At 36.8% G+C, this 24,246-nt stretch overlaps 1 non-coding gene across 1 annotated transcript; it reads left to right on the top strand.

Annotated features, from left to right (window-relative positions):
• Window positions 1–5,267: 5,267 nt before the first annotated feature.
• Window positions 5,268–5,374, top strand: LOC135271413 (U6 spliceosomal RNA). The gene has a single exon (XR_010339558.1). It is a non-coding gene; the product is annotated as a U6 spliceosomal RNA (small nuclear RNA).
• Window positions 5,375–24,246: the final 18,872 nt, after the last annotated feature.

The following is a 24,246-nucleotide window of genomic DNA, read 5'->3' as shown; positions in this document are numbered from 1 at the left end:
ATGGAAAAGAAGGTAAAAATGGACAAATGAAAAGATTACCAATCTCACAAGTGATCAAAGAAATACAAACTAGAGCCTTTAAATAGACTTTTGCCATTCAACTCTCCAAATTAGAATGTTTATCTCAATTTTTTGGTGAAGATGCAGCAAAACACATTTCTTTAAACTCCAGGTGAAAGTATAGCGTGATGTAGCCTTTCTGGAAGGCAATTGGCCACTCTATAGAAATAATAGAAAGTTTATGTCATTTGGGTCATGCATTTCATTTCTCAGATTCAAATCTTCAGAAATATTTACAATAAATCTAGAAACCAATATGCAAAGATATTCTAGCATTGTTTCTTAGCATAAACAATTGGAAATTATCTAAATCTCCAGCAAACCATAGTATCTCTGTTACTATTGAATACAGCATAGCTTTTAAAACAATGATTGAAAATCATCAAGTCACAAAACATACAGCTAGAATAACATGATGTAAGGAATTTTGCTTATACTGCATGACAGTATAGGCAAAATTCATGATAATGATCATGAATTCCCACTTCACAGCCCTTTCTACTGCAGTCAATAGATACTCTTGACTACCTGGCAGGTGAACCCAAGTGTTTAATCCTTCTCTTCATGACAAAATTATTCAACTGAGCACTGAAATACGAGATTAGATTCTGACAGAGTGAAAAGCAAGACACAAACTGGGAGAAGATACTCACAAAGCATATATGTAACCAATGATTTGTATCCAGAATCAATCAAAATGTTAAATAGAAACTCCTGTAAATCAATAAGGTGGAATGCCAATTAAAAATAAATGGCAGAAGCACATCTGGGATGGCAGAGTAAGAACCTCCAAAAAAATCCATTTCTACGTAAAAGCAGTAAGAACGTTAACAAAAGTGGAGAAAAATAAACGATTTTAAAACTCTGAAAATTAACCAAAGGTTTACAACAATCTGAGGGCATATCTATTCAAGAAAAACAGTGTAATATCAGTAAAAACAGTGAGCTTTGGGACATTTTAACTTGCTCTGTCTTCTTCCCACCTGCTCCACAGAAGCTATGAAAACTAACAGTCTTGTAACCATGGTAACTGTAAAAACCAGCAGCCTCACAGCTACTAGGGAGAAGGAGAGAATAGATTTGGAGCTGCTCCAAAAGCTCCAGCCCCAGAAAATTGTTACTATTTGACCTATGTGGCTGTTCCTGAGAAAAGCTCCACTTTGAGGATCTGTCTCTATTTGACCTAACTCAGATGTCGCTTTTGCTTATCCTCAGGGTGTTTATCAAAAACAGTGTCAAGATTGTTTGACATCACAACAAGGTGATGTCAAACAAGGTGGGGATACAAGTTGGGACACGCAGGAGGTTAATCAAAAGACGTAAATGAAAAGAACCAAAACATGGGAATAAGTTACCTACATGGCACCTTGGAAAGCTCTTGCCTATTCCTGGGAACCTAGGAGACTATACGCCAGTGAAGGGCTGTGTACAAACTCAGGAAAGATCCAGGAAGACTTTCATCTCTCACTTCTGGTTTACTTTGAAGCTCTGTGCAAATAGAAAGTGAAGTCTAAGGCAGATTTTTATATTGATGCAGCATAAAAGGCACATTGTAGTGCATACCCAGAGTTCCTTGGCAAAGGCTGGGAGGCTTGTTGGTTCAAGGAATTTAAGGAATCTCTGTTCAATCATTAGCATACTCAGCAGAGACTTCAGGGCTGCACACAAAAAAGAATACAGCCTTTACAGAATTTGTCCAGAAAGTTGCTAAGCAAACATGAAGAGCAACAGCAATAATCTGCAACAATGACAAACTCATACAGAAAGAGGGGTGATTTGATTTCCGGGATTGCTACATGTTATCATTTGAAATGTCTAATTTTCAGCAAAAATTATAAAACAAAAACAGAAAAGTATGGTTTATATACAAGGAAAGAAAAACAATCAATAGAAACTGTCACTGAGGAAGCCCAGATGTTAGATATACTATACAAAGACTTTAAATCAGTTATTATAAACATGTTCAAAGAGTTAATAAAATAATGTTTAAAGAATTCAAGGAAAGAATGAGAATGCTGTGTCACCAATTAGATCATATCAATAAAAAGATAATTGCCTTCTCAGCCTTTTGGTGAAGATAAAGTGTAATAAAAAGATAAAAATTATAAAATAGAAATTGTCAAGTTGAAATGTGAGAAGATATTAAAGTATTTCAGCAGAAAATTTGAGCTGTTAAAAGTGAACCTAAAAAGAAGTCACTTGAAATTTTCTAGTCTGAGAAACAGAAAATTAAAAAATAAAAAAGTTTCAGAATTCATCTGGAGTCACTAGAATACTAATATATGCGTAATTCACAATCAGTGTTTCAGGAGAGGAGAAAGACCAAGAAAGCAGAAAGAATATTTTACAAAATAATGGCAGGAAACTTCCAAATTTAATGAAAAACATTCGTCTGTATATATAAGAGGCTTAACAAATTCCAAGCTGGATAAAGTCTGAGGTCAAAACCTAGGCACTTCAGAGTTGAAAGTCAGATAATCTTAAAAGCAGCAAGAGAAACTTGACTCAGCACATATGATCCCCAATAACATTAATAGTTGAGTTTTTATCATAAATCATGGAAACCAGATGGCAGTAGAATGACATTCAAGTGCTAAAAGAAAAAAATTGTCCACCAAGAAATTTATATCAAGAAACACCATCCTTCAAAAAGTAAGCAGAAATTGAGATGTTTTAGATACGAATGAGAGAATTCATCCCTACTATACCTGCCCTCAAAAAATACAAACTCAGGATGAAATAAAAAAAACACTAGACAAACTCAAATCCATATGAATAATACCAATAAAGGTAACTAAATATGTAAATATAAAAGGCAATATCAATGTACTTATCGATGTACTTTTTTTTTTTGAGACATAGTCTTGCTCTGTCACCCACACTGGAGTGCAGTGGCATGGACTCAGCACACTGCAACCTCCACCTACTGGGTTCAAGCAATTCTCATGCCTTAGCCTCCCGAGTAGCTAAAACTACATGCGAGCAACACCATGCTCAGATATTTTTTTTTTTGTATTTTTAGTAGAAACAGGGTTTCGCCACATTGGTCAGGCTGGTCTCAAACTCCTGGCTTCAAGTGATCTGCTTGCCTCAGCCTCCCAAAGTGCTGGAATTAAAGGCATGAGCCACTGAACCCAATGAATATCAATGTGCTTTTGTTTGTACCTCTTCTCTACACTTACATGATTTAAAAAGACAACTATATAAAGCAATAATTATGAAGGTATTCAAGAACTTGTGATGTATAAAAATGTAATTGACAATAGTAGCACAAAAGAAGGGGAGGAAATAGAGATATACAGAAGAAAAGTTTTTTTATATTTTGAAAATTAAGTTGGTGTTAATCAGAAGTAGATTTTTTAAAGTTTTTTTATTTTGACTGACATAATAATTGTATATACTTATGGATACTATGCGATGTTTTGATACATGTATATATTCTGTAATAATTGAATCAGGGTAATAAGCATACCCATCACCTTAAACATTGATCATTTCTTTGCGATATGAACATTCAAAATCCTCTTTTCTAGCAATTTTGAAATATATAATACATTATTTACTATAGTCCTCCTACTGTGCAATAGAACCTCAGAACTTATTCCTCACATCTAACTAATTTTGTACCTGTTGACCAACATCTCTGCATCCTTTCCTGCCCCTTCCCATCTATATACTTTGGTAATCACGACTATACTCTCAACTTCTATGGGATCAACTTTTTTAATTCCACATATGAATGAGATCAGGTGGTATTTGTCTTTCTGTGCCTAGCTTATTTCACTTAACATAATGTCCTCTGCTTCATCCATGTTGTCACAAATGACAGGATTTCACTCTTTTTTATGGTTGAATAGTATTACATTTGTGTATATATACCACATTTTTAAAATTTATTCATCTGCTGATGAACATTCAGGCTGGTTTCATATCTTGGCCATTCTGGATAAACATGGGAGTTTACTGCGATAAACATGGGAGTGCTGATGTCTCTCCAACATACCGATTTTATTTCCTTTTGAAATATACATACACCATAGAAACATTGCTAAATCACAGTAATGAGTGCTATTTTTAATTTTTAAAGGATTTTCTATTTTGTGTACCCTAATGGCTGTACTAGTTTATATTCCCACCAATAGTGTGTCAGAATTTCCTTTTTTCTAAGAACTAGATTATTTTTTAAGTTAATATGTTAATTGTAATCCCCAGAGTAACCCTAAGAAGATAACTGAAAATATAAGTAAAATAAACAACAGGGAATTAAAATGTCATACTAGAAAATGTAAATTTAAAACAAAAGACAGTAATGGAGGTACAAAAAAAGAAAAAATATATTTAAAAATGTAGACTAAAAAGGCAAAAGAGCAGACATAAATTATACTTTATCAATAATTACCCTGACTATAAATGAAACACTTCAATCAAAAGGTAGAGATTGGCAGAATAGATTTAAAACATATAATCCGAGGATATGCAGTCTACAAAGAAAAATGATTTTTATTGAAAGAAACAAATAGTTTACAGATAAAAGGAAGAAAAAAGCTATGCTATGCAAACAGTAACCAAAAGAGAGCTAGAGCAGCTCTAACATAGACAGATTGTTGCTAGAGACGAAGAGGAAGCGTTTATAATAATAAAGCAGTCAATTCATCAGGAAGATACAAGAACTGAAAACATACATGTATCTAACAACAGAGCACAAAAAACATGAAACAAAAACTAGGTGCATTCAAAGGAGAAATAGACAATATAAATATAATAGTTGGAGACCTCACTTTTAATAATGGGCAGAACAGCTCGGCAGTAGATTAAGAAGGAAATAGAAGACTTGAGCCAAGTAGATACGGCAGACATCTATAGAATACTCCACCCCAAATCATCAAAATATACATTCATTTCAAATGCAGAGGGAACATTTTCCAGGATAAACGATATGTCAGGATATAAAACATGCCTCAGGAGACTTAAAAGGCATAAAATCATACAAAGTATATTCTCTGACTTTGAGGAAATGAAATCAGAAATCAATAACAAAAGAAACTGAAAGCAGAAGAAAATTTGAAAAATTGACAAGTGAGGCCGGGCGCGATGGCTCATGCCTGTAATCCTAGCACTTCGGGAGGCCGAGATGGGTGGATCACCTGAGGTCAGGAGTTCAAGACCAGCCTGGCCGTCATCGTGAAACCCCATCTTAAAAAAAAAAAGCACTCGCTTCGGCAGCACATATACTAAAATTGGAACGATACAGAGAAGATTAGCATGGCCCCTGGGCAAGGATGACACACAAATTAGTGAAGCGTTCCATATTTAAAAAAAAAAAAAAAAAGAAAAATTGACAAGTGGAAATTTAACAAGTAAAAGTAATGGTGGCTTGATACTGGGTACAGTGTGCACTGCTCACGTGATGTGTGCACCAAAATCTCAGAAATTGCCACTAAATAACTTATCCATGTAATCAAAAACCACCTGTACCTCAAAAACTATGGAAATAAAATAAAAGGAGTAATGGCTGGTTGGGTTTGTTCCATGGTTTCCTCAACTAAATCATGAGGATCATTAAATTATTATCATTCAGTTTTTTAATTATTTTCTTTACTTGAGACAGAGTATCCCTCTTTCACCCAGGCTAGAGTGCAGTGGCATGATCTTGGCTCGCTACGACCTCTACTTCCTGAGTTTAAGTGGTCTTCCTGCCTCAACCTCCTGAGTATCAAGGACTACAGATGCACATCACCATACCTGGCTAATTTTTTGCATTTTTAGTAGAGATGGGGTTTCGCCATGTTGGCCAGGGTGGTCTTGAACTCTTGACCTTAAGTGATCTCCCCACCTTAGCCTCCCAAAGTGTTGGGATTACAGCCATGAGCCACTGCACCCACCTACTATCAATCAGTTCTACATATTTATACATTCATTGTATTATGCTTATTTGAGTGGTAAATTGTGTTGAATTGGGATTTTTCTAATTTCTAGTTTTCCTATCTTTTTGCTTTTAATTCTAATTTAATTGCATTTTAGTCAGAGAATGTGGTCTGTGTGATATGTATTCTCTGAAATGTGTTGAAAATTTATGTCCCAATATGTGACTGGTGCTTTTTAATTTATGTTTTTTTCTGTGCTTGAAATTAACATGTATTATCTAGTTAGTGCGGGCAATACTTTATGTTCATTAGATCAAGCTTGTTAATTGTATTGCTTTAATATTTTATCCTTTCTGGATGTTTTTCTTTGCCAGATCCATAAATGACAGAGATTTAAAATGTGTCACTACAAGGGGTGGATCTGTCAACTTATAGTTCTATCAATTTTCTCTTCATTTTGAGGTTCTGTTATGTTGAATTTAATCATTTCTTCCTCATATTTATTAAGGGACTTTGTACAACTCGTAACGTTTTCTATGTTAAACACTTCTTTTTTATATGAATGTAGTAATTATATCCACTCCCGCCTCTCTTTTAGAGTAGAATAATTTCAAGCTTGCAAAAAAAGTTTATAAGGAATACACATGCTCTAATATCTCCTTCACCCAGATCTCCAAATTGTCAGGATTTTACCGCATTTGATTTTCTCCCCCTCCACTCTCGTGGGACAACTTCCTTAAAGACAAAGAAGTAATAGAAAGAAGAGAAGAAGGGAGAAAGAAAGGAATGAATACCAGTTTTTCTTTGGTTATTTGCTTGGTATACAATTTCCCTTTAAAAAATTTTAGTGGTTCTTTTTTAAAGTGTTCTTACACATATAATGTCACTGGATTTTTGTTAATCCAGCCCAATAATCTTTGTGTCTAAGTGTAGAGTGCAGTCCATTTTTTATTATAACTTTTGATACATTTGGGCTTATACCTGCCATCTTGTTTTGGATTTTCTATTTGTAAAACTCTTGGTTTTTCCATTTTTCTCTTGCCTTCCTCTGGAATACTACTGTGAAAATTAAATGGTCTACTTATGGTTATTCTAGAAATATACTATATTTAATAAAGTCTAAAATTAGTCATTATCAGCTGGGTGCAGTGGTTTGTGCCTACAATCCCAGCATTTTGGGAGGCTGAGGTAGACAGATTACCTGAGGTCAGGAGTTTGAGATCACTCTGTCTAACATGGTGAAACCCCATCTCTAGTAAAAATACAAAAATTAGTCAGGCGTGGTGGCACATGTCTGTAATCCCAGCTACTTGGGAGGCTGAGGCAGGGGAATCGCTTGAACCTTGGGAGACAGAAGTTGTGGTGAGCCGAGATTGCGCCACTGCACTCCAGCCTAGGTGACAGAGTGAGACCCTTTCTCAATAAATAAATGAATGACTGAATGAATGAAAATGAGTGAATGCATGAATGAATGAAATTAGTCATTATCTTTACCTTTCTCCTGCACGATGCAATGACCTTAGGACGCTATCTGGAGTCACAGCCATCCTGATACACTATTGCTGTCCAGTAGTGTGAATGAGAGCTACCAACCTTTATTGGTGGGCTTGCAGTTAGGAATTATAAGAAGAAATTTTTTCTCCTTTCACTCAGGACCAAGATTGATACAACCAGCTTCCCTTCTGCAGGGCAAGTTTATTTCCACTTTGCCTTTACCCTGCCTGTGTATCTCTCTAGGGTCCTGGCTTCCAGTAAGGGCTCCTGTTAGTCTCTCTTGTTACCTTAGGCGGGTTCCAGGTTCGGTCTCTTACTCCTTGACCTTGTATGACCTTCAAAATGGAAGCAGCAATGGCCAGGGTTTGGCACCTTGGCATTTGGACAAGTTACCTGTGAGTAAAGAGTTATATCAGGCTTGGGTTGATGCAGGCCTGCAGAAACCAGTGGAACTCAGATAAGCAGGGAAGGGAGTGTCTACCTGTTTGTTGTGTGACAGTCAACACTTGCATCATGGGAGGTGTTAGCTGGCACACAGCACATGAGTCCCCATAACTAGAGGGGTTTAAAAGATTGATTACATATGGAGGCTGTGGCTTCTGTGTGTCAAGGTGACCCACACACCTTGCCTGTTGTCTCTGCGGCTTAGCATGTGGGTAAGCAGGTGGGAGAATTGTGTATTTGGCCTCATGCTGGGTCAGTCAGTGAGACAATGATGCTTCACCTGATGTATCTGGTATCCTTCTATAACACTAAGTAAACAGAGTATTTGATTAAAGGCTATTTGGGTCTTCTAAGTCTAATTGTAAACTCAAACCCATAATTCAGCCATGGTGTTATATTACTTCAATGCTCTATGAGTCTTTACCTGCATGCATCCCATAGATTGTAAGAGCTGCGTACCTAGCCCAAAATAACTACTACATACCCATTAGCTGCTATGACTATTATGGTCATTCTCTTACTGAACAATTTTGGTTGTTTTCAGTAGGAGGGTGGTTTAGTCTCCCTAGTCTATCACATTGCAGAATATAGAAGATCATACATTTAATCACAAGCGGGGCTGTGCAGCTAGCTGCGTTACCTGAGGCAAATTACTTGACCTCTCTGTTGGGAGGAGGCTGGAGAATTCTGGTTCCATCAATCTCTCTCTCTTGGGTACTGCCACACAATGCATTAAGATGGTTTCTAAGAATAGTCTGCAATCTGAACTCTCTCCTTGTCTCTCAATTTCATTCTGTCTCTTTTTCTTCCCTCCTTGATATTTTAAGAGCATTGTAATGGACTAAGCAAAAAAGATAATTTACAGAGAGGGAAGTAAAGTGAAATGACTTTGTAGTCCACTATACTAATGGTCTCCAACTCCAATGCCTGTAGAAATGAGACAGGTAACATAAGTAGATGAGGTGTTCTGGGCCAGACAGTAGCGAGTGGTGGGACTGTGGTGAATGGGCGAGCGTATGCCTCATTCCAAAGGGTGCTGCTCTTACCCAGCTCTAGCCAACTGCTGCCATGCAGGAATGTGGGCCCAGAATAGTCTTTTCTGAATTTTTCCCGAATGACAGAAATAAGAATTTATTTTGGTAAAATCTCCTAACTTTTAAATGTTGAAACTATTCCATATTCTGTTTTAAAATCATTCTGTGGCTGGGCACTGGGGCTTATGCCTGTAATCCCAGCACTTTGAGAGGCCAAGGTGAGTGGATCACTTGATTTCAGGAGTTCGAGACCAGCCTGGCCAACATGGTGAAACCCCATCTCTACTTAAAATACAGAAATTACTGAGGCATGGTGGCATGCACCTGTAGTCCCAGCTCCTCAGGAGGCTGAGGCAGGAGAATCACTTGAACACAAAGGATGAAGGTTGCAGTGAGGCGAGATCACACCACTGCACACCGGGCTGGGCAAAAGAGAAAGACTGTCTCAAATAAATAAATAAATAAACAAAAATAAAAACCCTTCTGCATGCCTAACAGAGCACATTAGTAAGTCCTCTTCAGCTCGTAGACTGTCATTTTGCAATTTGCGAGTGAAACTCTTCTTGTTCCTTTTTCTAGGCTTGGGTAATTATAATAAATCTCTGCATATAAATACTCATTTAAAATACCTTTGTTAGTAGCTACTTTACCATAATATATAATTAATAAAATTTAATAGTAAGAGTTTTAGTTCACTAAGGGTGACATAAAATGAACAGTAATCCATTTGGGAGTGAATCCATTGTGGGGTAAAGCAATATTCTTTCTGTTGTGGAAAATTGTAGTAATATGTGATGTATTTTTAGAAGAATCACTGGCAAGTGGAATAGGGAATAAAAAGCAATAATAAAATAGAACTGCATTTAAAATAATAACACATAGAAGAAGTATTAGAGAAAAGATAGATCTAATGACATGATGTCAGACTTACAAAAAGTGTATGAATATATAATCTCCCGAACACAAATACCAATTCTTTCTTGGCTTTAATGATTACGTCTAAAAATATTACAGCTTTCTTTAAAGCAGATTATAATTCAAATGAGTATGTGCAGACACAGCAAACCTTGGAGGTTATAACATATCTCATAGGTAGCATTTCACCTGGTAAAGTGAGAAAACTACTTCAGGGTCACATTTCTAGGAGAGCAATTGAACCTGGAGAAAACAGGAGATTCTGGCATTAGGCTGGGACTGGCTTTTACTGAGTTTGAGATGGAGTACTGATTGCAGGTGCTGAGTGAGATGCTTTCTAAAGGATGAGACAAACAGTTGAAAAATAGTGGTGCTACAAGGCTGATGAGTCTTATTTCTCATAAAAAGGAAGGGAACCAATACTTTCCATATTTGAGAATTGCAGAGAATGTACTTGGGAATAGGCAATGGTTGAGTTTCATCACCCAAAATATTAATGAGTAAACACAAATGTTCTAAGTCATGGTTCTCTGTAAGACTACCTGTAGAAATGAAATAACACTACTTAGGTGATAGTATTAGTTTCCCAGACCTGCCATAACAAAGTACCAAAAACTGTGTGGCTTAAAACAACCAAAATCTATAGTCTTATTGTTTTGGAGGCTAGAAGTCTGAAATTAAGATGTCAGAACTATTTTCCCCCTGAAGGCTCCAGGGAAGAATCCCTCCTTGCCCCTCTTCTCAGCTGCCGATAACTCCCAGCAATCCTTGACTTGTGGCTTCATCACTCCAGTGTCTGCCTCCATCTTCACATAGCCTTCTCCCTGTGTCTTTATGTGTTCAGATCACTCTCTCCTTAGAAGGACAACAGTCATTGATGTCCAGCCCACCGTGATTTAGTATAAACTCTTCACTTGGTTACATCTGCAAAGATTCTAGTTCCAAAAAAGGCCATATTCACAGTGAAGGTTGAATGTCCCTAATCTGAAAATGCAGAATCCGAAAAGCTCCAAAATTTGAAACTTTTTCAGTGCTGATGTGACACCACAAGTGGAAAATTACATTGTGCACTCGACTTCATGCGACAAGGTGCAGTTAAAATGCAGGCACATGACACACATTTTATTCAGTGCTCCCAAGGGAAAAAAGATGACCATAAATGACCTGAGGAAACAAAGATAAACTCTTGCAGTTCTGTGCTGAAAGTGATGAATGGACATTAATAAAAAAAATACTGCATGAAACTGAAAGTGAAGATTTTGATTGTGTATTGAAAAGGAGGATCCATCAGCATTGCAGCAAATGCACACCTCTTAATGGTATGCTGATCATAAAACAAGCAAAGATCTATCATCAACTGAAAATTGAAGGAAACTATAAATATCCAACAGGCTGGTAGCAGAAATTTAAGAGAAGACACAGCATTAAATTGTTAAAGATTTGTGGTGATAGAGCATCTGGTTGTCACAAAGCAACAGAGAAATTCATTGATGAATTTGCCAAAGTCATCATTGATGAAAATCTGATGCCAGAACAAGTCTATAATGCTGATGAAACATCACTGTTTTTGTGTTATTACCCCAGAAAGACACTGACTACAGGCAATGAAAGAGTCCTTACAGAATTAAGGATGCCAAGGACGGAATAACTGTGCTAGAATGTGCTAATGCAGCAAGCACACATAAGTGTAAATTTGCTGTAATAGAAAACCGCTTGCGTCCTTGCTCCTTTCAAGCAGTGAATTAGTGATTTTCTTACCAGTACATTATTATACTAACAAAAGGCAAGGGTCGCCAGCGACATCTTTTCTGATTGGTTTCACCAATCAGAGTGTGCCAGTGACGCATGCTCACCACAGGGAAGCTAGACCAGACGGTGACTGCAAGATTTTCTTATTCTTGACAACTGTTCTGCTCATCCTTCAGCTGAAATTCTCATAAAAAATAATGTTTATGCCGTGTACTTTTCCCCAAATGTGACTTTATTAACTCAGCCATGTGACTGGGGTGTTCTTAGATCAATGAGGAGTAAATGTTAAAACACCTTTTTGAGAAGCATGCTAGCAGTAGTGAACAGATGCGTGGATGGTAGGAAGCTTTCGAAAGAAGCTTAGCATGAAAGATGCCGTGTATGTTGTTGCCCATACTTGGAACACAATGACTAAAGACACAGTTGTGCACACCTGGAACAAGCTCTGTCCTGCAACTGTGTTAAGTGATGACGATGAGCAAGATGATGATTTATGCTAGGTGAGGAAAATGACGATATAGCCCCTTACAGATGCAAAACATATACCTTCAGAGTCTGTTAGTAAGCTGGGAGAAGTGGGTATTGAAGAAGTTTTTATCATCCATAATGAGTCTCCAGGTCTTCATTTATTGAACAGTGGTGAAATAGCCAAAATGGTTTTGAATCAGGGTGACAGTGACAATAGTGATGATGAAGATGATGATGTTAACACTGTAGGAAAAGTGCCTATAGACCACAGGGTGAAAATGTATAATGGGCTTATTAAAGGACTAGAGCAGCATGTATTCATAACAGGACAAGAAATCACACCAGTTTATAAAATCAAAGAGCAATTTCGAAAACAAAAACCCTTGTCAAGGAGGCAGATGACTCTGGAGGTAATGTTTTTAAAAGCCACTCAGTAGAATGCCTCCTCATTCCTAGATGACTCACTTCCTGGTTCCTCAATTTCTTGTGATGTTTTTGTTTTTCTTAAGAAAAATACAGTGTACGGTAACGTTTTAATCACAACACAGCATTATAGGTGGAGACTAAAAGTCTGTTGCTGTTGTCAAACAGCTGATGCAGGTATTCTGATGATGCTACTGTGCCGCTTAGCTACCTCGAACACATTATTTATTTACTGTATTAATAGTGTGTCATGTGTTTCTCTGTTACGTGTGAATAAGGGTAAGAAAATGATTGCTTATCTGTGGCATACAAATTAACAGTCAGGATGTTGGTGATGACAACGACAGATTGTCCACCTTGGGTGACTGAAATAGTAACAGTTTTGCTTTCTAATGATTCGATGCACACAAATTTTGTTTCATGCACAAAATTACTTAAAATATTGCATGAAATTACCTACAGCCTATGTATATAAGGTGTGCATGAAACATAAATGAATTTTTTGTTAAGACTTGGGTTTCATTCCCAAAATATATTATTATGTATATACAAATATTCCAAAATCTGAAAAAATAAAAAATAAAAACCCAAACACTTCAGTACTGGACCTAGGACTTCAACAAAGCTTTTTGGAGGACACAGTTCAACCCACAACAATGATCACAGCTTGTATAACTATGTAAAAGGCACATGAAATAAATGAAATAGAAATCTTGCTTTCAAATGTTAGGTTGGTGTAAAATTGATTGCGGTTTTAAAACTTACATTATATGAAAGATATGACACAGGTATGGATCCAATTTAAATAAAATCCTATGTATAAAACATGGAGAATATCATTTTAGAGCTTGAAATGATCTTCAAAATCATCTTTCCAGGGCCTTCATTATACATGTGAAGGAATGTGGAGAACTGGAACTATCTTTGTTTTATTACAGAATATTTATGGATATTCTAATTTTTTGATCTTTTTGTTTTCCTTTTGCTATATCCAGCAAGGTATTTCCCAGCCCAGAATTTTAATAATATGAATCAATATTACTTTATGATTTTAGTTTTTTACACTTAAAACTTTTGTGTGAATTATAATACAGAATGCTCATTAATGCTTTTCTCCAAATTAATTAAATAAGTTAGTTAAATAATGTTTAGCTAACTTATTTCTATGCTGACTGTAAATGCCATGATCTTCTTCAATCTGCTTCTTTATGCTGTTTTTTATTTCATGGATTTGTCAATTCCTGAGTCAGATGCAAACTGTTTTAATTTCTGTGGTTTTACAATATGGTGCAATATATGTCTTTTTAGTCTTCTTTTTTCAAACATATTTTGGTAGATCTCAAGTTGTTCTTCAAGTAGAATTTTTAGCGTTTTTCTTTTTTACAGTTCTAAAAAGATTTTGTTTGGAGTTATGATTGAGATTGCATTCCATTTATGGACTCCTGCCAGGGCACATCAAAGACAGAGCAGGCTAAGGACGTGTTTACGTGGAGGGGAAGTCTGGAGTGGAGTGTCAGATCCCGAATAGGGGGAAGAGGGAACCATTGCCGAGCTATTGCTTGGTATTGCATGTTGAAGCTTGAGTAGGGCCTGGAGATTTTCCACAAAGCAGGGATGCCCCAGTGGACAAAATCAGAAGAACATGGCATCAGGTCTATTATATTCCTGCCAAAGATGCATTACTTAAATTTGGTCCTGGCCGGGCGTGGTGGCTCACGCCTATAAACCCAGCACTTTGGGAGGCCAAGGCGGGTGGATCACGAGTCAAGAGATCGAGACCATCCTGGTCAACAAGGTGAAACCCCATCTCTACTAAAAATACAAAAATTAGCTGGGCATGGTGGCGTGCGCCTATAGTCACAGCTACTCGGGAGGCTGAGGCGGGAGAATTGCTTGAATCCAGGAGGTGGAGGTTGCAGTGAGCCAAGATCGCGCCATTGCACTCCAGCCTCCTGGGTAACAAGAGCGAAACTCCATCTCAAAAAAAAAAAAAAAAAAAAAAGAAAGAAAGAAAGAAAAAATTTGGTCATAAGGAAGCATCAGACAAGTCCAGTGTTAAGGAACACTGTACAAAACAACTGGCCAATAGTCTTCAAAAGGATCAAGATCATGAAGTCATGGGAAAACTAAGGAAATGTTAAAGACTGAAGGAGACTAAGGAGATACTATAAGGAAATGCCATGCATTCTGAGCTGAATATTTTTGCTGTAATTTTGTTTTTTGAGTCAGGGTCTCATTCTGTTGCCCAGGCTGGAGTGCAGTGGTGCAATCTCAGCTCACTGCAACCTCTACCCCCCAGGCTCAAATGATCCTCCTGCCTTAGCCTCCCAAGTAGCTAGGACTACAGGCATGTGCTACTACACCTGGCTAATTTTTGTATTTTTTGTAGAAACAGGGTTTCCCCACATTGCCCTGGGCTGGTCTCAAACTCCTGGGCTCCAGTGATCTGCCTGCCTTAGCCCAAAGTTTTGGGGTTACAAGTGTGAGCCACCACACACAGCAGCTATAAAATATTATTGAGACAATTGGTGAAACTTGAATGTGTGGTTTGATGATTAGATGGTAGTAATATATCCATATGAATTTCCTGATCATAATTGTATTGCCAGTATGTAGACCATCCTTCTCTGAAGAAATATACACTAAATTTTTAGATGATGGGGAAACAGGAAGCAATTGACTCTCAAATAATTCACAAAAAAACTGGTCTTTGATTATACATCAACTTTTCTATATGTGATTGCTTCAAAATAATTTTTAAAGCAGGAAGCAATTAAGTGCTTAAAGTTAATTTATAGGCTAATTTGAGAGAGAATTTAATATTTTCAAGATTAAATTTTCCCTTCCAGTAATATCTAACATATCTCTATTTAGTCAAGATTTTAAAAGATATTCTTCAGTGTTGTTTCTTCCACACAAGTTTTGTACGTTTCACTCTTAGGTATTTTATAATATTTTTATTATTGCAAATGGGTCCTTTTTTTCCATTTGAGGCTTTTTGTTTTTGCTGTCACATGAAAAACCTATTGACATTTATGGGTTTGTTTTGTACCTTTGGCACTCAACTACTCTGACCTTTCATTAGTTCTATTATAGTTTTAGTTCTTGCTCTTGTATTTTTCTTAGCACTAAATCATATATCTGCAAATAATTTTAGTTTTATCTCTTCATTTTGCAAGTTTGTGCCTTATTTCTTTTCTTATTTCTAGCAATTTTAGAATAATGTATAGTTTTTTTAAATCTAATTTTTAATTGATGTATAATAATCGTACATATTTATAGGATACATAGTCCTGTTTTAATTCATAATGTGTAACGATCAGATCATGGTAATTAGTTTTAAAAGCTGATATTCTTGTCTTAATCCGGGCTCTAGTGGGAATGCCAGTCGTGTTTTCCTGTTAGCTCTGATATGTACTATTTATTTTTAATAGATAATCTTTATCACAGTATGAAAATATCCTTTATTTTTTAGTTTGCTAAGAATATCATGGATATTGAATTTTATCAAATATCATTGTGGCAATTATAAGACATTTATATGACTTTCCGTAAACAGTTGAGTAATTAAATACGTAGATTTCTTAAAGTTGACTCATTCATAGATTCTTGGAAGTAATTCTTCTTTGGCATTTATATAGCATTGGGTTTAATGTGATAATGTTTTGGTAGGATTTTACAACTATATTTATAAACTATTGGTCTTTATTTGTTTACATCTATTATGATGTTCTTGTTCATTTTTAACTTTAAGGTAGTGGTAACCTCATAAAATTAACTGGAGAGCATTCCAATTTTTCTGTGTACTATAACTGCACAGATAACATCGGCTTTAATTAAACCTTCAATGAATAGAGAGACATTGCTCCTAAACCATGAGGGTCTATTGTCTTTTTTTCCTTTTCCTCATGATTTTTAACATTTTTGTCTTTTTTCTTGGTTACTATGCTGTATAAATCTGCTATGCTCTTGAGTCTACATTTTCCTGGAAAATTATCTCTACTATGTATTCTAGTTTTTTTTTTCCCTTAAAAGTAGATGAAATGCAGTATTCTAGCTTCTTTTGCTCCCTTGCTGTCTTATCAAAGTTTTCTTTGATACTTTTCTTCTAGTGATTTGAAAGTTACATGTCCAATTTCCATTCTTTACCTGGTTATCTTTAAATTAACGAAATATTTGAACTCATATTTCTGTGACATTCTAAAGAACAAAATAATATCTACTTACTCACCCCATGCTGTCTCCCTCTCCTTCCCAAAGACGCTACAAAATTAGTATGTTTTACATCCCTCTTTCCCCAATCTCTTCTTAGATTTTACTTAAGTAGCTCCAGGTTATTTTTAGAAAATATTATAAACTTTCATTTAAAAATGTATATAATTGTTTTACTCTTCAAAACCATAATAAATTCTTACTAAAGTAAGTATTTATTTTTAATCATCAAGTAATACAGGAATATATTCTAACTATAAAAAATTAGGCATAGCAGATTTGCACAGCTTAATAACCAGGAAATATGTAGAAGGATCGAACAATCCGTCTACATATACCTGAAGTCTTCTTTTATTACACCTACAATGCCTGTGCCTTCCAAAGAAGGTATTACTGTCATAAATTTGGTATGTATCTTTGCAAATATATGATGATGCATGACATATACACCCAATTTTATTGGTAAATGCAATATTTATAATAAATAGTTTATTGTGGCTTAAATTATTATATAACATCCTTTCTTAAAAACTGATCAATATGCCTTGGAGTTACTCTTTTTCATGTCAGTATGCATAGATTTACTTTATTTGCTTGAACTGTAGCATCCCATAGTACGAACATATCATAATGTATTCAGCCATTCCCCAATTGCTAGACAGGTAAGTAATTGTTGTTTTGGAGTTATTACAGTGTTCCAGTGAGTACATGTACAAGTGTTTCTCTAGAGTTATGTATCAGCTGGGCTTTAATCTAGGAAATACAAAGTACTCTAGGTTTTCTAAACATAAAATGATTCAACGTAGACATAAGTTGTCAATAAAATAATTATACATGCTAGAGGTGTGGAAGACAGGTTTTATTCTGTTGGAACTTTGACTTCAGTTTTAACTGTTGTTGATGTGACTCCAAGATTAGGCGGTTACTGCTGCCACTGCTACCAGAGCTGGGGCCACCATCCATATCCATGGAACTGGTGACTAGACCGTGGATTATAAAGTTTGCCCACTGCAAACCTTCTCCCCCATTAGAGTTTTCTTGTGGGTCCATACAGTTGCAGAGAGATGGTGTATTCCTCCCTTCTGCCTTTAAAAAAGCTCATGTACAATGAGTCTAATTTTACATCCAGCTCATGCAAAAAGCAGAACTAAGTTTACATCCAGAATCCTAACAGCAAGAGTCTGCAAAATATAGTTTTTAGCTTTCTAGTATCTTCACGTAGAAAAATGGAATGAACTAGGAGTTGAGACAGTCAAACCAGTTATCTCTCACAGTCTAAACTTTTCACTACTCAGTATTCATAAGCAAGTTTTATGCATAGGAAGTCTTCCAGACACCCACAATGGCAACAATGTATTCCTACCAACATTATGCAACTCTGCCTCATACAAATAAAATACACTCCCTCCTGCCCGAAGAAAAGAACCTAATTCCATCAAAAGCCGTATCCATCCCTGATGATGATAATTCTTTTCCCTAGTTCAGTAATAAACCTATGTTACTATCCTATAACCCAAAATTAAATTACAGTTAACCATCACCTCACAAAAATAGAATGAAGAGAGGAGAAGAGAAAATATAAAATTGGTTAATACATACAACTATATTTGTACAAAGCAAGGAGAAAAATATGTACAGCTATTTTGATAGCCCTCAGTCCTGCAACAGGTCATAAAAACACAGTCGGTATTTATAATTTCCTTTGTTCACTACCAATTGTATGGATCAATTTGCTCTCAGTTAGCAACCCAGTGGTAAGAGTTCTATGTCTATTAGACTGACCCAAGCCTTCTTTCTAAGTGCCTGTGTCCTTCCTGGTTTTGCCTGTATTGGGTTGCTATGGGTTTTCCATTCATCTTTTCTATTGGAAGTAGAAATTCTAGGAGACACCCCAGGGAATTCTCTGAATTATAAATACTCCTTCCTATCCTTGATATGCCCCAGTAACCCTATTTCTGCTTGATAATCAAGGTTCATCCCCCAAGCTAGAGCAGTAAACCTCTTCTTTGTCTATCAATTCAGTAACATGAAAACTTCAAAGTGGCCAGGTGGCCAACTCGACTTTTAGTTCAGTGAAACCATTGTTGTGTCTTATGTGGAAGTGGCCCCGCATTGGAATATAAGATGCTTAAGCCAGCAGAGGTCAAATACGTGGGAATGGGGAGCAAAATGTTTTCAAGTGAAAACTTACATATAATCATAAAAGAAGCCACTCCTACTTCACTACTTTGATTCCCAGATGCTCCTATTTAATCTTCAGGGAGTTGGCACCATCATGTAGGACTGCCCCAGTATCACTGAGTGTTATCTTTCAGCAGATGCATAAGTGAGTCTTCAGTGGATCATCCAGCATTGTATAAGGTATTGGAATACATGGTAAGATCCATAAATCTTATAACAGTGAGCCCATTGCCTCATTTATTTTTAATATAAAGTGAGTTCCTTGGCTAGAAGGAATATTGAATAAAATACGATGACAAAGAACATTCAGTATAACCACATGGATGGTGATTGTCGCAGAAGCACCTGGGCAGAGAGGGGAAATCCATAGCCAGAATGAGATTATTTTCTATGAGTTCCATATAACAGACTAGGTATAAACAGGTCATGGGCAAATTTCATGAACTCCAACTGCAGAATGCCCACTTATGGATCTGAGAGTCAGCTGACATGCAGAGGTCTTGCCATGCCCGATATGAAAATATTTAAATACCTGGGTACTGGATAGTGAATAGAACTTTTCTGAGTCCCTTAACCCTTTGGTTCTCTGAACTCCCAGGCTGCCCTGGTTCCTCCTTTCAGATCCAGGCAGCAGGTTGAGCAAAGGTGTAAATGATCTGCTTTTATCACTCTTATTGTCATCTTAGGGATAAAAAAGAGAACACAGCTCAGGAATTTCACTTTTGCTCACACATGATCCCTGGCATTCCAAAATCAGTTTAGATGGAAATCTTCGGCATATAGAGTAGTAACGTCGGTAGTTTTTCCTGCTCTATCTACATATCTTGTGAATACATAGAATGCTTCACCACATTTCATTTGATAAACTAATATTTTGTAAATTAAGCTTTAATTGAAACTTTTTCTGAGTTCCTTCCTGAGACTGAGGCTCAGGACTTGACTTTATCTTTTCTGGGTTTGTCCTATCCCACATTAATGAGGTTGTGGAAGGGAAGGGAAGGGGAGAAATACTTGATGATTTTGTGGCTGGCTGTCTTAGTTTGGGCAGCCATGACAAAGTACCATAGACTGGGTGGTTTTAATTCAAGAAATGTATTTCGCGTAGTCCTGGAGGGCAGATGTATGAGGTCAGGGTGTCAGCATGGTTGGGTGCTGGTGAAGGCTCTCTTTGGTTGCAAACTGTCGACTTCTCATTGTATTCTCACGTGGCAGATAGAGAACTTTGGGTTCCCTTTTATAAGGGCACTAATCCCATTCATGAGGGCTCTACCCCCAAGCCCGATTCACCTCCCAAAGGACCAACCTTTAATACCATCACATTGAGGTCAGAATTCCAATATATGAATATCGAGAAGATACAGACATTCAGTTGATTGCACTGGCTTTATTGTCAGGCTCTCCCTTCAGAGCAAGACAACAGTGAGTTGGCAGGTAGGTTCATCACCCACTTCTCGCCACACCCCCTGCTGCTTTCATACATGCACACACACACACACACGCACACACACCCCTTCCAGAGAACTCCCCAGTCCTCGTGTATATGCTGGCATTGTGCCCTGGCTTAGAGCAGAGTCATGGAGTTGATCCTCCTGTAGAGTCATCTTGTCTCAGTGGGAAAGTAGGAGAGGGAAGAAATGAGTCCTGTAGGTCAGGCTGCCGTGTCTGTCTCAAAGAGTCCCTGATGACATTTATTTAAAAACATTTAATATTTATCCTGATAATAAAAATAATACATGGACATAGAAAAAATTATATCATAAAAATACATAGGAAATGAGACTTTCCCTTATTCTTACTTCCCCCTCCAGTGATAGCTCTTAGCATTAGTTTTACATCATACACACACACACACAAACACACACACACATACATATACATGTATATAGAGTAATTTATTGGTATATTCGCCAAGAAGAGTATTAGTATACACCTGCACATTTTTAAATTTAATTATATATTTATTCCTACCAGATCATCTTATTCTTTCGAACTGCTGTAGTATGCAGTGTAATTTATCTAAATCAAGGCAGTATTAATAGATATCTAGTAGTTTATACATTTTTCTTTTTGATATCTCTGTACATGTGGTAACTTAAAAAGGTAGACATGCCATCTTTTCCTGTTCGGGTCTTGGAATCCTCACAGAGGCTAGTAAAATACAGAGGCCACCTAAATGTGTAGATTCACCAATTTGCTTAGAAAGCTAGATTTGCTTTAGGGTGTTAACTCAGAATCATCTTAGAGCAAAACAGTTTTCTTTGTTTATTTTTATTTAGAGAAGAGAAAACTGAAGTGTGTGGTGTTGATGAGTGAAGTTTGTATATAATTATTCCTTCAATAAATGTCTAGCTCTTTAAATAATGCACCTATCTATAAATCACATTAAAATTAACGTTTATTTTTGCCTTCAAAGAAAATAATCTGTACCATGATATTTCAACTGAACACATGAATACACACACATATCGCAGAAGTTGCACTACTTAGATTAGAAAGGTTTTTATACTCTACTTGTAATAACTTTAAAGTTTTTATCACTGAACCATTGCGTCATCAATTTTCATTTCTTTTTATTTTACTTTGAGGTGACCTGGTTTTAAGTTGACCAAGTCACACATTTAAAATAATTAGAAGTTTCATATTGCAGAAGAAAAATACTCTTTCCTCCACCTGAGTGTGTAATTTTCTCCATTCATTTATCACCATAATACTGAAAAAAAAAAAGTAAACCAAAGCGGCATTTCACATCCACCTTTCTTGCCTCAAACATCCAAAGTGCAACTTTTGAGAATATCCAAGCTTCTGCATATACTCTTGGAAGAGGCATTAAAACAACTAAATATTCTTGAAATTGCATTTACAAATAATATTTGCATAGTTGTAATCTTTTAAGAGCATTTTCTGCTGGAAAGGTGCCTGAATACAACAGTTCGTACAAATGACAAACCAAGGTGAAGGAAGAAAATCGTGTGCTGATGAAAGGAAACATCTCTTATTTGAAGACAGTAGGGAATGGCCACTTGTCTTAATGAGGCCGCTCTAGCCTGTGACTTCTCTTCTCCTACAACCTTCCCTTCCTGCACCCTCCACTTCCCATCTCTACCAATTTTTCTTATAGATTCATTGCACCCATATGTACTTCTCCAATTGCAAGTGATGAAGACCTGAGAATTTCCAGGCACAAAGAATTAAGTGGCCGCTATCTTGCAGGGAGAACACATTGTTGGGTTTACTTTGGCTCCTTACATACAATTAAGAAAATATTGGTTGTATTTAAGAATGCTCCTTCCCACCTGCAACCCAGCAACATCATTGCTTTGAGAATGGAGAGGGAGCTTGAAGAGAATCTGCTGCAATTCTGTTGCTTCACACGTAGTGAGACTGAGGCCCAAGAGCTGAATAAAGCTAACTGCTTGGTCACAGCGAGCTGAGGGCAGAGCCGAGTCTCTCATCTCCCACCCTAGTGCTGATATTTAACAGAGTGTGTTCAAAATGATCAGCGATGACTACAACCTTGATATTTGGGTTTGGAATGTGCTTTATATTTATATTTCAATGTTGCTATTCCTGATCTTCTAAGAATTCACCTTAAATGAAATAATCAAACCACACAGCAAAGACCTTATCTAAGGGGATATTGAGAATTGAAACAAAAAATCACTTTTTAACTCTTTCTCATTGCAATGTCTGTTGAACTTTTCCTACCATCACGTTGTCATTGAAAATCCAAGTATTCTCTCTGCTGCATGACAGTTTCATTATCTGGATGTGCTAAAATGTTTCAACAAAGATAATTAGGACTTATGTTGTAAATTCTTTTAAATAATTAAAAAAATGGTATTCTAAGGAGAATCTGTAATAAGCTTAAAGGTAAGATGACTGCTTTACCTATGATGATCATTTAATTTTTGGTTATATGGGGAGTTGGAAAGACTGGGATGACAGGATCAAAAGGTCCTCCTTGAAAGTAGAATGTTTCATCTCCTATCTGTGCATCATCCTAGTCCTTTACTGGAGAGAAAAATACATGGGTATCTTAACATTATACCGACTGCCACTTGAAGTGCACACTAATTACAATATAAAGGTAAATATTGATGTTAAGGACTTCAGTGTTTGTTTGCAACAATACCAAAAGTTGCTTCAGGAAGTGGATTCCTACATAATGACACACATATGAGGCCAGACTGAATGCTATGATCTAGGGACAGGCATTACATCTCGTTATCCAGTGATCTCAAGACACAAGAAATGTTGGCCCTTTTTTAGGGAGGAGCAAGATTTTCAGTAAGGGAAGCAGTGCTGCTGTCCATAAGAACTTTCCTCAATGATGGAAATGTTTTACGTCTGTGCATCTAATACACTAGGCATTTGCCACATGTGACCATAGGGCACTTTAAAAATGGCTAAATTGGCTGAGTGAAGTGGCTCATACTATAATCCCAGCACTTTGGGAGGCCAAGGCAGGAGCATGGCTTGAACCCAGGAGTTTGAGACCAGCCTGGGCAACATGACAAGACCCCATCTTCACAAAAAATTAAAAATTCAGCCAGTTGTGGTGTTGTGCACTTGTAGTCCCAGTTACTCTGGAGACTGAGGTGGGAGGGCAGCTTGAGCTCAGAAGGTCAAGGCTGCAGTGAACCATGTTCATGCCACTGCACTCCAGCCTGGGTAATAGCATATAAGACCCTGTCTCACACAAAAAAAGAAAAAAATGGTTAAATGGATAAAGAAAATGTGATACATATACACAGTGGAATATTATTCAGCCACAAAAAGGAATAAGGTCTTGTCATTTGTAACAACATGGATGGTGTTGTGGTCTGGCTTTGTGTCCCCACCCAAATCTCATCTTGAATTGTAATTCCCGGGTGTTTAGGGACAGACCTGGTGGGAAGTGATTACATTACAGGGGCAGTTCCCTTCATGCTGTTCTCATGATAGTAAATAAGTTCTCAGGAGAGCTGATGGTTTTATAAGTGGTAGTTTTTCCTGCACTCTCACACATGCTCTCTCTCACCTGCCACCATGTAAGATGCACCTGCTTCCCCTTCCACCATGATTATAAGTTTCCTGAGGCTTCCCAAGCCATGCAGAACTATGAGTCAATTAAACCTCTTTCCTTTGTAAATTACCCAGTCCCAGACAGTTCTTTATAGCCGCGTGAGAACAGACTACTACAGATGGACCTAGAGGTTATTATATTAAGTGAAATAAGCCAGGCACAGAAAGATAAATATCGTATGTTCTCATTCATGTGCAAACTGAAAATTAAAATGATTGAATTTATGGAGATAGAGAATAGAATGATGATTACCAGAGGCTGGAAAGGGTAGCAGAGAGGGAGAGGCAAAGTGAGATGGTTAATTAGTGTAAAAATATAGTTAGAATAAATAAGGTCT

Source organism: Aotus nancymaae, unplaced genomic scaffold (genome assembly GCF_030222135.1).
Source record: "Aotus nancymaae isolate 86718 unplaced genomic scaffold, 86718_ANA_hifiasm-v0.15.2.pri h1tg000077l, whole genome shotgun sequence".
NCBI lineage: Eukaryota > Metazoa > Chordata > Mammalia > Primates > Aotidae > Aotus > Aotus nancymaae.
Note: the sequence above shows the minus strand (reverse complement) of the source record. Positions and strands in the feature narration are given on the sequence as shown.